This window comes from Glossina fuscipes, unplaced genomic scaffold (genome assembly GCF_014805625.2).
Source record: "Glossina fuscipes isolate IAEA_lab_2018 unplaced genomic scaffold, Yale_Gfus_2 2, whole genome shotgun sequence".
Lineage (NCBI taxonomy): Eukaryota > Metazoa > Arthropoda > Insecta > Diptera > Glossinidae > Glossina > Glossina fuscipes.
The window spans coordinates 8964091-8979526 of record NW_023998416.1 but is presented as its reverse complement, the minus strand read 5'-3'; the positions used below and the strand labels follow the sequence as shown (position 1 = coordinate 8979526).

The window sequence follows — 15436 nt, the reverse complement described above, 5'->3', positions numbered from 1 at the left end:
TGAACTCCACACTTTCTTCCACATTACGTATGACGGGTATTAGACCATACATCAGACGCTGCTCCAATTACCTTTCAATTATAAATACATCAGCAAGTGTTTAGTTGCATAGCAGATGTCGTGCTGTCATGGTCTCAACCCAACAAGCTGTTATTTCGCCAATCTAGGAAATCTTCATGACTGCAGAGAGAAAAGGTGCATCTCTCCTTAGAACCTTTCGATTTCTCTTTGGCCGGAGATAATCTTAAATGGAAAATTACTAAAATTAATAATTTTTTGTAGTTGCATCAAGATGTAGGCATATGTATTTAAAACATCATCAAGGATTCTTCGCTTGATCAACAATCTTTACGTTCTGCAAACTAGTAACAATGCCTCATATAGAATGAATAATAAAGAATTTATCCGGAAAAAGTCACTTGTGGAAAAATAGAAACAGAATATACTGAACTGCACTTTAGAGACCTCTAATCAAAGCTAAATCGAAAGTTGATTTGGCGACGTTTGCCAACGTATTGTTCCATTCTTTATTACACGAGAGGCTATGTTATCCGTTCGCTTGTTTGTTTATTATAAGAGATTGGATATAAAGAACAAGATTGATGAAAATAGCCGAAGTGCGCCCAAGTACAAACTTTCATTAAGCACATGTAAAATTCGTTCATAAGAGACTTTTTCGAGACGACTACGGACGGACGGACTCTTTGAGTGTACTGATGCTCGATAAGGAATAGGCCTAACACTAGACAATGATATATAATTTGATTAAATTTAATGGGATTCAATATATTGTCAAAGATACCGGCAGTAAGTAATGCTAACTTGGCAGTCACTTCATACCCTTTTTGTTTCTTTTCCGGTATGAGGGAATGATTTAACGCAGTAAAGCAAAAAATCCATCTTTAATTTTCAAAATAACCTTTTGCTTAAGCCCTTTCAAGGATGAAGTAAAAGCTTACAATAGGTGTAGGGCGATAGAAAACCTGCGAACTTTTTACAAATTTTACGCATTAGTGGTACGATAATGACGTCAAACATTGTTAGTTTCTATTGTTGGTATTAGTAATGATGAGAATTTTGAAATCAATCGTTATGAGGTACTTTCACGGTATAATTTTGAAAGTTTGCAAATTGAATTAATTAAATAAATTAAGCGATATAGTACACGCACCAGCACATGTAATCTCATGGACCATAAACTTGAATGGCGGTCACAAAATATAATTAATTTCCTTTTCTCTTTTTTGTTGCAAAAGTGTTGATTTGAGTTTTTCCGCACATTTTCGTAATTCATTTATAATTTGAATTTATTTTTTTTTTTTTTTTTTTTTTTTGACTCTTTGTTACGTTATTATTGAGATATTTAAAATTATGTTGCCTGCTAACATGTGTGCATGCGGTGATTTGCGGTTTGCAAAATTGTCAGTACAAAAGACCAATCTGCTGTTTATGTTGTTCAAGGGGAAGTGATAAATTTTTTTTTTTTTTGCAAGGTATGTGTGTAATTTCCCACGGCGTAAATGGGTAGGCGAACGCACCGCATGCTATAAATAAATTATCTCAGTATCCCACATTCGCGGCTCAAATGCGTGCCACATATATATAAAATAATAAAGATTGTCATCCAACTTTGTTTTGTATGATTTTGAATAAAGTTGAAAGGGAATATTTATTCGAATTTTGAGTGAATATATTATTCTATTGTTACGTGAAATTCAAATTCAAGCTCTCGAATTTAAGTGCGTACCGTTAGTTATTGAACACTGTAAAATTGCATTGATAAAAAAAACTATTTGCAATGTTTAAGTATCCCACTGTAAATTTTGCAGAAAAAAAGAATTTTTTATTAGCGCAATAGACGCTTTGGGCATCCTAGCAAGCTTTGACCCAAATTTTATTAATTTACAGAAATTTTTGTGCTTGAAATTTCGTTCTTTTTCTTGATTTGCCCAGAACTAGTTGCTTGAGTCAAATGAAGCCCTGTTTGAAGGTTGCAACCTAATATCCTGTCTATTGATTTTAAAGACCCCAAATATGCCGACAGATTGCTTTAGAAAGCGTTTATTTCCAAGCAAAAGCATAATTGTGTAGTAGCTCCATCAAGATGGTACGGACGTCGAAGATGAAGCAGAGAGGCAGAGAGCGATTTAGGAAGTATTATTGCTATGGTATAGAATTGTAATAAATTATGAATTCGGCTATTGAATACTATATTTTTTTGCCGTTTATTTCATCGTTCCGCAATACGTAAAGTGTCTTTGACAGATGCAGCAAAAGGTACATTAAGTTAGTGCGGATGTATGTAATACGTAGAAGAACTTGAGATAGACGCATCTGCTGTTATGCCGACCAATTCAAAATCGATCTTGATTGCCCTCTGCCCAACTGCCCGTCTTGTTTTCTTGTGTGCTACAGATCGCAATTTTCGAAATATTTTGACGAAATTTTATACAACCACATGTTTTGGCCCGATGATGGCTCCGATCGGACCACTTTTTCGATCATCTCCAATGTAAGATCTCCATTTAATTTGAAAAGTCATTGTACAAGTGACTCTTTGGAATATAGAATATTTCCTGCTGGGCCGTGGTCCACGGTAGTATTTTCCATCTTAACGTGTAACAGTCACGTTATTCGTTAAAGGAACTTATTCACAGTCACTGGAGATTTATAATTTTTCCAACACTTTACTCGAGCGAATGCACATCAAAAAAGCACTCGATCGACTTCTGTCTTCGAATATTCCCTCGCTTGACCTCCCCGAGTTCTGAGCAATTACTTTGCTTAGCAACCATCAAAACCGATTACAAATACGTATAAAACATTTTGTTCGAATTTTCTTTTTTCGTTAGTCTTCTTACACTCGAATTATTCTTTTTATTTATTAACAGGGCATCTTTTTTTATTTTGTTTTTTAACCCTCAGCTATATAATGCGCCTTTAGTTTGCGACGTCGGCTGGGTGAAGTATTAAAAATTATTGCTTCTTCAACATTTTGGAGATTGCATTGTCAACAGATATTGAACATTTTTTACACTCATTCATACACATGCGTATTTATATACAAAAGAACATAATATTAGATTCGATATATATATATATATATATAATAAAGAAATAAAATACAAAAAAATGCGACAGACGAGAGAGATTTTTATTTGTTTAAATGTTTTTTTTTTTTTTATGGGGTTAAAGATTTATAGCAAAGTCTTAAATTTAATTTTAATAACACAGTGATGGCCAGCAAAAATTTACAAATATTTTTAATGACTTTCAGAAAAATAAACAAAATTAGCGGATTATTATGGTGGCCACTTTCTTGGTTGAGAAAAAAAATTAAAAAAAAAAAAACAAATTAATAAACAAGAATATGCGTCGCAGCGTCACATCTCTCAACATAAGTAAATTGTACAATATTTAACGGCCTTTGCATCCCCTACTCTGCATGTAGTCAAGTTAATATTTCCATCATAATAAATTCGAACTAACATACACATAATCTCGGTTATCGTTCACTCAATCAAATTACGTTTACAAAAAGCAATATTCTTAACACTCAAATCGATATCAGTTTCTAAGTCAGGATTAAATCTTCCATCTAGAGATATGAAGAAGAATATTATGCGCTTAAAAGAATAAAGAAGAAGATAACAAAAGTGTAGACCAATTGTAACTGTAATGTTCGCAATACTAGTTGCAAGAATCACGAAGCTACTCCAAATTAATTGAATCATTACTGATCATCTACGGGCGTCATTGTGAATAACAAATTTGCGTAGCCACGATATCCCAATTGTAACGATGATAAGAAGCTGGCAATGCTTCTATGCAAAATTGCTACCTTACCCGCTTAGGGACTGATAAAGAGAGAGAGAGAGAGAGAGAGAGAGAGAGAGAGAGAGAGAGAGTATGTGTGTGTGTGTGAAAATGATTTGCCCTTAATCTACATATTTATCAATTAAAGTTTGACAAAAATGTTTCGATTACTTATTAGATCGACTAATTAATGCATTTGCCTTCTCTATCATTCGAAAACAAACAAAATTTATTTAAAAACGGCATTGGAATATTTATTTTATATAATATGCAGCCGAGAATCGCTCTAAAACAAATTTTCGATAACGTATTTAAATCACCATCAACTATGCGCTACATGTGAGTGCATGTGAGTGTTTTCACAGTAGAAAAGTTTCAGATGAAAATTTAATAATTATTCATCTAAAGAGAAAATCCCACTCACTCATAATTTAGCAAACGTAAATGAATATTCTATGTATAGACGGTTGTATTAATGGCTACCCACACATACCGAGCATACTTTACATGAGAATGATGACGAGTTTTTTAGACGTTTTTGTATAGAATGTGTCAAAAACAATTAAATGATTGAGAGTTAGTTGGAAAATATGAAAATTTTTTTTTTTTTTTTGCTTTTCAATAATTTACACGAAAATGGGATGGATGTCTGCTGCAATCGTCGCATAATAATCAAGACAATAAAACAAAGTATGCTTATGTCTAACAAAGGTAAGCGCGACCGACAAGTACCCATGTCAAACATTTAATTTGCATACTTGAGAATATCGGCATTTATTCTTTAAAAAGCTCGAAGATGAAATTATTCTTTACCAATCTTCTAATGCAAGCAAATACCTTCTTCATGCTGTTCGCGGTATCGCTACAGCGAGCGATCTAAGTAGTTGCTTAATAGACTGATGTGCTTTAACCCATTTGCCGTAAAATCGTTCATATATCGTACCGGGACTTATCGAAAATTGCCCTTAGTTAATCGTCCTGCCTGCCCCTGAAATATTTTATTTGCGGAAGTCTCTCTCAGCATTCCTAAAGTTTCTACATTTCACTTGAAGATGTACCAACGCTGCTATCTCTTTTTTTTCTTCCTTTCACCTGCATCTTCCGCCTTCCTAGTTCCCACAGTTCTTACATGCATAAAAGAAATCCCCTTTGTGGTTACTCATCTGCCATCCTTATGGAAGCGCTACTGCGGGCAGTGGTTTGAAATTTCCAAGTTAACATCTCACAGCTCAAATTAGTAGGAGAATTACATCTACTTTTAAAACTTGATCGAAGATATGTCTAACGCCAATAAGTTGTCTCAAGCTTAGCGCAGGCAGCAGAGACAACGGCGGTATATCGCCGTAAATGCCACGATAGTCAAGTTTATATGTCTTCACCTTTTATAAGCGTTACAGTATAACATCGTACCATCAATGCATACGTCTACGATGTTGAATATGAAACGCATTGACTGAGAAATAAGTAAAAACACTATAGCCGGCTACGGTCCGCCATTAAATACCCTACACCATCCTATGTTTATCCATATAACGACTTTTCAAAAGAAGTAGTCTTCAAAGGGTTCCTGATCCGAACCATTTCCAATAATGTTCTTCCTTGGACCAAAATTCAGTATAAATATCTCAAAAATTGCGGAGAAAGCAAAAAAGATAGGCTGACAGCTGAAGCTTAAATCGATTCAGAAAATCATCGGTATAATAGGAAGCAGGACGATCTCAAGTCTTTCCTCGTATTGCATCTATCCGCAAACTTTTAACATACCCTTTGACCACAAGTGGTGTAGGGTATAAAAAGACCGAAAGGAGTTGAATGTATTCCGCTAACATTTCATTTGTAGATTATGTTAAAGGAAACATTAAATAAGATCAAGGCAAGGCGAAGTCTGTGTACTATGCTAAGAAAAGTGCACGATAGTATACAACAGACATAACACAATGTCTCCATAACACAATGTCTCGTTCCCTTTTATATGAATCCGAGTTGTACGAGTCGCTTAGATTACAGAAATACCTGAGGCGGTCGCAGCCCGAAGTTAATAGCTTACTTGTTATATTAAAAATACTTTGGCATAACTTGATTTAACGATCAGGCTTAAGACAATAATTTTTATGGCCATTGAATAAGAAATGCTTACAAGAGCGAGGGATGAAAATGTGTAAAAAACTAACTGTGTGTATTTTCTGTCTCATTCTTTTAATTTGCTATACGAACAGGCTGAAATCTTTTCGCCATGTTATACGATTCGGCTTGAATGGGCGTTTATTATAGAGACGCCCACTGCTTTCAAACAAATTTATAGAAATCTGAAATAGCCGCTATGTTGTTATTATATCCGCCATAGAAGATATTGGAACCTATTTCTCGTTTCAAAACAAACCACCCTACGGTGATATGCAGAATTTTGATTCAAACTTGCAAACCGAATATAATTTGTGTCTTTTACGATCCAGACTATGAATGACGTTTGGCGGGAACCTTTCGCTAAGTTCACTCGACTTATATATATGTAATTAAGAGAAGTCTTGACGTACGGATTTATTTGGCTGAACTTGGAATTTAATCTAACAATCGAAAGTAAAATGTTTTCTTCTAGACAAAGGGTTCGAGCCGCAGTTATATATATATATTATACTAGGCAGATAGAGGTGAGCTTATTCACGATGGCAATGGAAATGTATATTTTTTACTATCACTCAAGGCTGCTGCTTTATGTCATAATCGTGTGAAAATCCAATATATACCGTGTATGATATGTGATGGGTATAGAAAATATTGAAAACAATTTTCAATTATTTTTATTTACATATCAATGATGTATTTTTCAATGTACGTTTGTGCTGCGCTACGCTGCGATATATACAATAACATTAAGTTAAATGTAAATTTATTCGATTTTTCTTAACGAATGCAATAAAGATTCCTACATACATTCGAGAGTATAACAAATTGTGCATCTCCTTTAGATTCCGAGACAATTTCCGCATGTTAGTCTCTTTTCATAATTTCGTATCCATCACAAAGGGTAATAGGTATTAGATTGAGAAACTCTTTGCGTCCATGAAGAGTACTCGGATATTTTGAAATACAATGGAGGTGTCTCTCTCTCTGTCTATCTGTCTGTCATTCTTTCTTTCTTTCTGCCTGTTCATCTGTCGTGCCCCGGCCTATCTCTTGGTGCCTTGAAATGCCCATTACGCAACAGAATCTCTGCATAGAAAAACAAACTTGACTTTGGAATGCTTCCTTATTAGCCTCATCAAATTAAATTTGAAAATCAGTTATTTCGCTTAATGGCTGCGAATAGAATTACAAAAAAAATTAATTTTTATTTGTTTTGCCCCAAATTGTAAAAAATTTAATTTAGAACTTGAAGTTGATTTCAAAATTTTTACCTTACAAACATACAATTGTTAAAAACACGTAGACAAATGAAGTAGAATTTTCGAAAATGGGTTTTAATTACCGGTCAAGCTGTGACATGTCATGTAAAAATGTATCTTAAATTGCACAAGATATGTGATATACAGAAAATACGACCTTAGATCATGTCTATGGATTCAATCATAATTATCAAAAGACTGATGATTACTCGGCTTTGATGATTTTGAAATTCTTGTCTATGTAGTTTTATAGCTTTCACTTGGATCCTACATTTTTTCTTAACGTTGAGGTACGTATACGTGGCCTTTACTTTGAAAGTGAAGCAAGTTCACTTTTTTTTTTATTGCATGTTATTTGAATTAAATAAATTGAAAAACAGTTCGTTCAATAAGGGGGATATAAAAGAAATTGGCTTTCCGGATCGACTCTGATTGGTAAGAATTATTATTATTATTATTATTATTATTATTATTAATTTCGGCAGAGAAATAAATTGTCAGACTAAACTCTTAAAGCATCTATGGGTATCGGCTTTTATTAAAAACTCTACCGCACTTGATATTCGAACCCACGATCATTGAGTTGCTGTTCGAGATTTCTGGCCTTCGATCACTCAGACGGATGGTAAGAATTAATATCCTGATAATGTACATTTTTGATCAATGATATTTATTTTATTATAGCTGCACTGAACAATTTTCAATTGCCTTAAGGCCAAAGTTATGCATCTATTTAGGCAAGTGTCATGGTCTGGAAGTGTTTCAAAGAGCAAGATACTACTTCGTATGACCCTTTAAATGATATGATTTCGTTCGAAACTTTCGTATTAATGCGATCATTAATTTGATCACTGCATATCCAGCTTCTAATGTGCAATTGTGATACTGGTAGCTTAGGTGAATCAAAGGAGAATGCAAAATATTTTCCGGGTTGTTTACAGACAAATCAGTGTCTTCCTGTAACGTTTCGCATCTATTGGGTGAATGTCAAGTTAAAAAGATGGACTTGCGTGAAATAAACATATTTGCAATACCGTTAATGCCAAAACTCCCTTCTTCGGACTTGGTTTAATTGTAAATAGTGTACAGATGCCTATAATCATTATGTTTATTTTTTTTTTTAAATAATTCTGGCCAGCGGCTGATATGTAAATAGGTCGATACACTTTGCACCATTACAGGGAAGATGCTACCAACTTACGCTAGCAATACGACATCCATATAAAAGAGAGTAGAATACTAATCAAAAAAAAAAAAAAAAAGTATCGTAAGAAAGCTAATGGTGAGTACTAATTATTACACTTGAAGCAGGGTACAAGTTTTTGCTTAATTAAAATTTTACTTATGCAAATTCGCTATAGTTTTACGGAGAGTTACGCAAAGTTATCCTGATATTTGTCCTTTAAATAGGCAAGCAAGGAATATAAAGCACACCCAGTTGATCAAGAAAACGATAAAATAATTTCTTTATGTAATGGATAAAATGACCCCGCGATGATGGTCGTGCAACTGCACGCATCTACAAGCGTACTTGGCTTAAAAACTGTAAAGTTAAAGACTCCTATGGCGATTAATTCTATAACCGCATACACGCGTATATAGCGCATATACATAGATATGTATATGTGCATGTAGGTGTATAGTTGCATGTATGAATTTTTTTTTTTTCGAATGTGCATTGAACGTAACCTTTACTTGTTCTTGTACTGTTTGAGATGATTATTGTGTATTACAACTGAAGGTTTAGTAAAAGGCTCGTTTTAAGGCACTTGAGCATGCCTTGGATTTGAGTTCACATTTAAAAATATATTATTATATGCACATTATACATATGTATGTAAGCGTATTATATACGAATTCGTTTCGTTGCTTCCTTTTCATGCATGTTCGCAATTATATAAATGCAACATACCCATCTATTCATATTTATTATTCGCAACTGATCGTAATGTAATCTGAGTCAGCCATTTTACACGTTATGTAGATTCCTCCCACCAACATATATTACACACTTGCTACTGCCATTACGATAAGTATTTGGTTACCGTAATATAAATTTGATATAAATGTCAAGTGAGAGACGAAGGCTTACAATGAAATGTGTTTTCATATGATTTGAGAAAAGAAAGAAAATGTTGCGGCGTTTCAAGATACATACATAACGCGACCTCAGGCCGTATTTCACGGACTTCCATTATAACTACATTCGCTCTGAACGTTTCTAATTGAAATTCAAAAGCTTTTCGAAACTTAAATCTGTTGTTGATTGTGTAGAACATTAATAAGAATCTATGGGACTTTTTCAAATTATCTCAGTTTTCTACCTATAGTAAGCAGGTTCGTAGGCGAACTATTTTTGAACTCAAATGCTCAATTGAGCCATCAAATGAACGTAACAAATAAATAAAAAAATTAAGTTAACGAGACGAAAAGACTGAGGCGTATGCGCTTACTAGATGCATAGATGCATTGTTGGAAGCATAGGTTGACACGTAGCCAAAAAAAAGCGGACGATGAATGGTCCAAGAATATAAAAACACATAGGCAATAAAAAATTAAATGATTAGGTGTGTACAAATGAAGAAGATGGCCAACGATCTAACCAAAAGATGGGAACATGAAATACGGAAGCACAGACTGCACAAACAAATTAGCGGAGAAAGGGGGCAAACTAAGAGGCAATTGTGGAAATAGAGCAAGAAATATATAAACGAAGCACACAGACCATCGGACCAAATGGAGCAAACCACAACAGAACAGAAGAGCGTAGTGAAAGAAAGAGATAGCGACCGGTGGGAATCGAAAAGAGGAAATGAAAAGTGGAATAGTGGCAAGAGGTGAAGGGATAGATCATCGAGCGACGGCATTCTTGGGATCATGGAAGATAACACAAGGACGTATAACACGCATTGACTGGTTAAAATATGTAGAGGAACAGATGTGCAAGCAGACAAACATGCGGTCGATATGATAGAATAGTGGATATCCGAGGAGATGGAACATGAACCAATAGACGCAAAATAAGACTCGCTGACCGGAAGGATTGGTAGCTAGCATAATAGATAATGAGACCAGATCGCCGCCAGCGTAGAATATCGGTGTAAACCAGTGTATGGTCAAACGAAAGTACATCGGAATTGTCCACGAATGCATTCCATAATTCGTAACTGAATCTAAGCTGGTGTGCACAGGTACGGATGTTTGATATGAAGAAGAATAAGGTCTCAGGTGGTAAATAAGATCATAATGAAAATAACTGATTCGGCTATCAAGCATTCCCTTTGATGACAACCAGACCGAATTAAATATATTCCGAATTTATTCTAATGCATACTTAAGATTAATATTTGCTTTAAAAAAGATTTCTTCGTAAAGTTCTTTATTAAATTTAAAGTTTTTTTTTTTTTTTTTTTTTTTAAATATTTTCTTCATTTCTATATGAAATTTTTAAGTAGTTTTTCAAACATTAAAATAACATAATAGTAATATAGTAAAAAAAAAAAATAATAATAATTTATATAAAAATGGTTTTTTTCCGTGGCACTACTTAATGTCTAGCAATCTGTACCTTTACATATTCGGATGAATCGTTGAACACATGCGAAATATTGCGCAAATGTATTTACTTAGAAAAATAGTGTAATAATCTTAGTTTATGCAAATGTGTGTTTAATAAAATAAAAGCCGGCACTAGCTTATTGCACTTGTTGGAGTGAAACGAAAACGAACAACATCCGTTTATTTAATGTGCACTTAAAGGAAAGGATTTAGTATAACAATAATTCCTTGAGAATGATTTTAGCAAACAGAACGTAGAGATTGAAAAATAATGATTTATGGAATACTCTTGACAGGCTTTTAGAAACAAGGCGAAAAAAAAAAAAATTAAAAATTAATACACACGCCCAAACTCTGATAAGATATTGTATTCTATTTTATAAAACAGACAAAAATTATCAGGTCGAGACAAAACACCATAATAATAATGATAATAATCATAATAATGATAATAATGCTTACAAAGGGTGCTATTATCGCGTTGATCGTGTTAAGTGCATGAAAAAAATTTTTTTTGTTTGTTTTTTTATTGTTACTGCACTGCTGTTGCACTTTAGACGTGTTGGCGTGTGTAGGTCAGGTCAGTATGTGGTTGTCGCGGCAAATCTTTTTAACAGTTAGTTCACGTTATGTTAGTGACCTTGTTATTATTTTTATGATAACTCCCCATATTATTTACTAGCTCGTATTTACTGACTGGCATAGGCATGCATGCATGCCCGCGTAATCGAAAAAATAATACGAAATTTTATATAATAAATATTTTATTTCACTTAGTTTCCGTTTAAATTTTCTTCCGGCATTTATTTTATACTTGAAAAATGCATTCATATCAAAAAGTGAACGTTTAAGTATAAGTAAGCAAGCACACGTGTATATATAACTTAATGAAGTTAAATGTACTCGTATATGTGCATGTAATGGATATGTACAGGTTTCCTCAGTTCATTTGATTTATTTGTTGGATTGCGTGATAAATGTTGTTCTATTGCGGCTCCCGTTCATCGCAATGCATTTTACACATTAGTTGACGTCATCGTGTCAATGTGTCAGCCCTAGTGACTGCTACTCCCACTTCGTTACGTTTACGTATTAAAGTAAACAAAGAGAAATTGCAATACATACATATATCTATGAGCATATGTTGACATATAATAGGAAATAAAAAAAAAAAAAAAAAAAAACAAATCAAATAATTTTGATTTTTACGCCTAAACAAATCAAAAGATAACTTTACCGTTACATATCAACTTATAAAACCAATATAGATAATTGAAAGTTTCGTTCTCGAAATATTTTCTAGAATTTCTTCATTCACAGCGATCAACTTTTCTTTGGTTTGTTAGGAAACAAAAAAGGAAGTTATATTCGTATAAGTAAGTTGTCGCCGGTTCTTCAAAGAAAGCATTTCTCAAACAGCGGCTTTTTCACAAGATCGTCAGTGATTCCGATATCTAAACTTTAAATTTTCATTAGTGTATTTGAAGTGCCGCCAGAAAATGGTTTCGGGACTTTTGAAACAGTCGAACTCTCCCGAGCAAGTTTTCTCAATGGATTCGAAGGAAAGTAGTTTTCTATGTCAATGGGTGAAGTCAGGTGAACACGTTACAATAGCGAAAACACGAAAAACCATATTTAGGGGAATCATTAAAATCGTTGGTAAAGTAAAGTACGCTGATCAGTCTCATTAAGGACATTATTTGAATGTAACGGGTTATGATCTATATCGGCCAAAAGAATTTATCGCCGAGAAAAGGTAGGCAAAGCGGGTGTTATACCCGGAGACTTGATTTTTCAACACAACAATGACGCTTGACCTCTTATTGCATCCCATCCAGAAAACGTTAACAGCACATAACTGATTCTGATTAATGCTTATCTTAAGCAACGGCTCACTACCTAATTATTATGATATCGAAATATTCCTGCTCAAGTAGATAACCTTAAAAAGCCAAATGTCCTTACGGTACCGAAACTCATAGTTTATCATAAAAATGGCGAAAATGTACCATTTATATAATATATTTTACTATTCTTTTGAACGGAAAGATAGGTCATAACTTATTTACACATCAAGACGTCACTAGTCTTGGTACGATATTCGATTGCTAAGAAGGCCAAAAATGTGATCACCCGACATGTCATGCCGACAATCATATGCTTTTCTAATAAAATTTCTGCATTTTTCTATCCAGCACAGTCGATCGACTGAGGTTGATTTCCTGAAAGGAAGAATATTTTTTGTATGATTTGACAGCACTTTTTGGTGATTTGGAGCTCCCGGGGTTGACAAAGAGGCGATGCCTCTAACAATAAATACATATTACTAGCTCGATAAAATTTCATCTCATGCCGTTCATTACTGCCTTTGAAACGACAAAATTGTGGCAGCCCTGCTCTACCGAACGCAACAGTTTATCGGTGATTTGTTAATCGTAAACCTCTCCACACTGTCGTGCTAAATTATATCTGAAAAGATTTCAAATAACCTGAACCGATAGCAGATAACTTAAAGGCAATATATTATGTCAGTGAAATAGAAAAGTCAAAGTGCTGTGAAAATCGCATGAATTGCAATGAAAATGTAGACATTTCGTTAATGTGCTTGTAACATACGAAAAAAATTTTAAAAATTTAAAAAAAAAGTTATAAATCAAGCTTAGCATGTTTGTTCGTCCATCTGCCATCCATGTCAGTGTCGGCGAGGCAAGTAAACGTTCTTCCGGATTGTAAGTTCTTGCACGCAGATTATTAAAAATGACACAAGTGGGCGTAGAACACACTGACAACATTTAAAAGGATTTTCAAAAGGAAAATAGGTCTACCACAAAATACTCTATAAACCGCTTTACTTAATACAATTCTACACATATAGACTTTTAAAAAAAAGATGTTATATGAAAAGTAGTCGAAAAAGTAGCCCGTTCAGAACAATTTTCAATGAAGTTCGTTTTTGGGCCCGAACTTGTCGGTGTAATAAATTTCATCAAAATATCTCAAAAATTGCGATCTGTATGTTGAATAAAAGAAAACAACGCGGACAGCCGGACAGATAAGCTTAAATCGATATGATATAAGATGGAACTGCCTCAAGTCCTTCTGAATGTTGTATACATCCGCATAAACTTAACATACTCGTGTAGCACAAGTGGTGTAGGGCAGTGTAGAAATTAGACCTACTGCTTATAAGTTTTTTTGCTACATATTCGTTAAATCAACGAGATATGCCAAAAGTGTTTTTGTATGAATCGGGAAATAGCTTCTTAGACTTTATGAAACCTTCATCTGGCTGAAAAAACTGCATACGTTAATCGATGAATTGATTACACTCCTGAATCAAATCCCGTGGAATTTTTGATGAAATGGTTGCGGTATTTTTTTGACAATATCAACATATATAATACATGCGTTTATTTGCATAATTTTATTTCGAAGAGTTTCTTTAAAGGCGTTGCACTTATTCGTTGCACTGGTTCAATGATGCATTTAAAAAGCTTTATGCATGATTTGCCAAGGACTGCAAATCTTCTACTTTCGCATTCAATTTTCTCTTTACACGCAAATTATTTTTCTTACAGCCACCTCCTCTTTGGAAATTAGAAAACAAAGCAATTCTTTTCTTTTTTTTTTTTCTTTTTTAATTTCATACAACTTTCAATCAGCTTCATGGATTTTTAAGTCGATATTGTTTTGTTTTTTTTTTTTTTTATATTAAAGAAAACGTTCATCAATATGCATAATTTTCTCCATTCATCGTAATCATGATGAATAAAGCATTTCATGCGCATCCAAAAACAAGTTGCACCACCAAAGATGCCGTATAACCTTTTTTTTATCGTAATTGCTTTTCGATTCACTTATTAGGCTTAAGGGTATTACGGACGATGGAGCCGTGTTTGATTCATTATCTGGAAGTGGCACAACATTAATATCAATTTTCAATGAAAAAACTGCACACTGTAAACTGCAAACTGGCTTTACAGTCAAGACACGTTTCTCGTTTTCGTTCGATTGTTGTTAACGAAAACTATATCCATTTGCCTTTCATATGCAAATGTATAAATAAAATGTTCTTTACACGCACACACATTCGCAGTCCTTCTATCGATTTCTTTTCAATTTACGATCGTCCGCAGGAGTATCGTGGAATTTTCAATTCAATGCTTTAACAACTGCATTTAAAGTTAGTAAACCATGCCACGAAGCAGTTTTCATATGAACAAAGTTATTACAATTCTGCCTTTTTAAGCCATTCTTTAATACACTTTCTTTTTGTTTCTTTGAGCATATACTGGAACAATTTTTTTTGATGCATCATTTGCTGAAACGGCAAACTTGTTTCTAACAAAACTAATCGAGTAAAGTGTCATAAAATTCTTCATGATAATGCCCGTGTGCCCGAGATTTTTTTAAAAACCTATAAAATTCTCTTAAACAGCATTTCGCTTACTAAAATCAAATGTTAAGAATTTAGTGGAAATAAAGGATTTTGTAAAATCATGAGAATTTTATAAGAAACTTATAAGTGCGCTTGTATAATGAAAAGAACTTATTGTTCTTCATCTGTTTGCATCAAAAAAAAAAAAAAAAAATAGCAAATAAAAGCGTACCAAGCTTAACATAGTTAATTCGCACTATGCTATGTAGCGAATCGTTTCTACGAAACGTTTTTTTTCAAT

At 33.8% G+C, this 15436-nt stretch overlaps 1 protein-coding gene across 2 annotated transcripts in view; it reads right to left on the bottom strand.

Moving 5' to 3' along the window:
* LOC119634256 (inactive dipeptidyl peptidase 10) overlaps nt 1-15436 on the bottom strand; it is a 46568-nt gene that overhangs the window by 21834 nt on the left and 9298 nt on the right. The window contains exon 1 of one of the 2 annotated variants that reach the window (XM_038028331.1): nt 72-224. The exons of the other annotated variant lie outside the window; for it this stretch is intronic. The gene's annotated coding sequence lies outside the window, so the exon portion shown is untranslated. Of the gene's footprint in view, nt 1-71; nt 225-15436 lie in introns of those variants that run through there. 2 annotated transcript variants of the gene reach the window in all.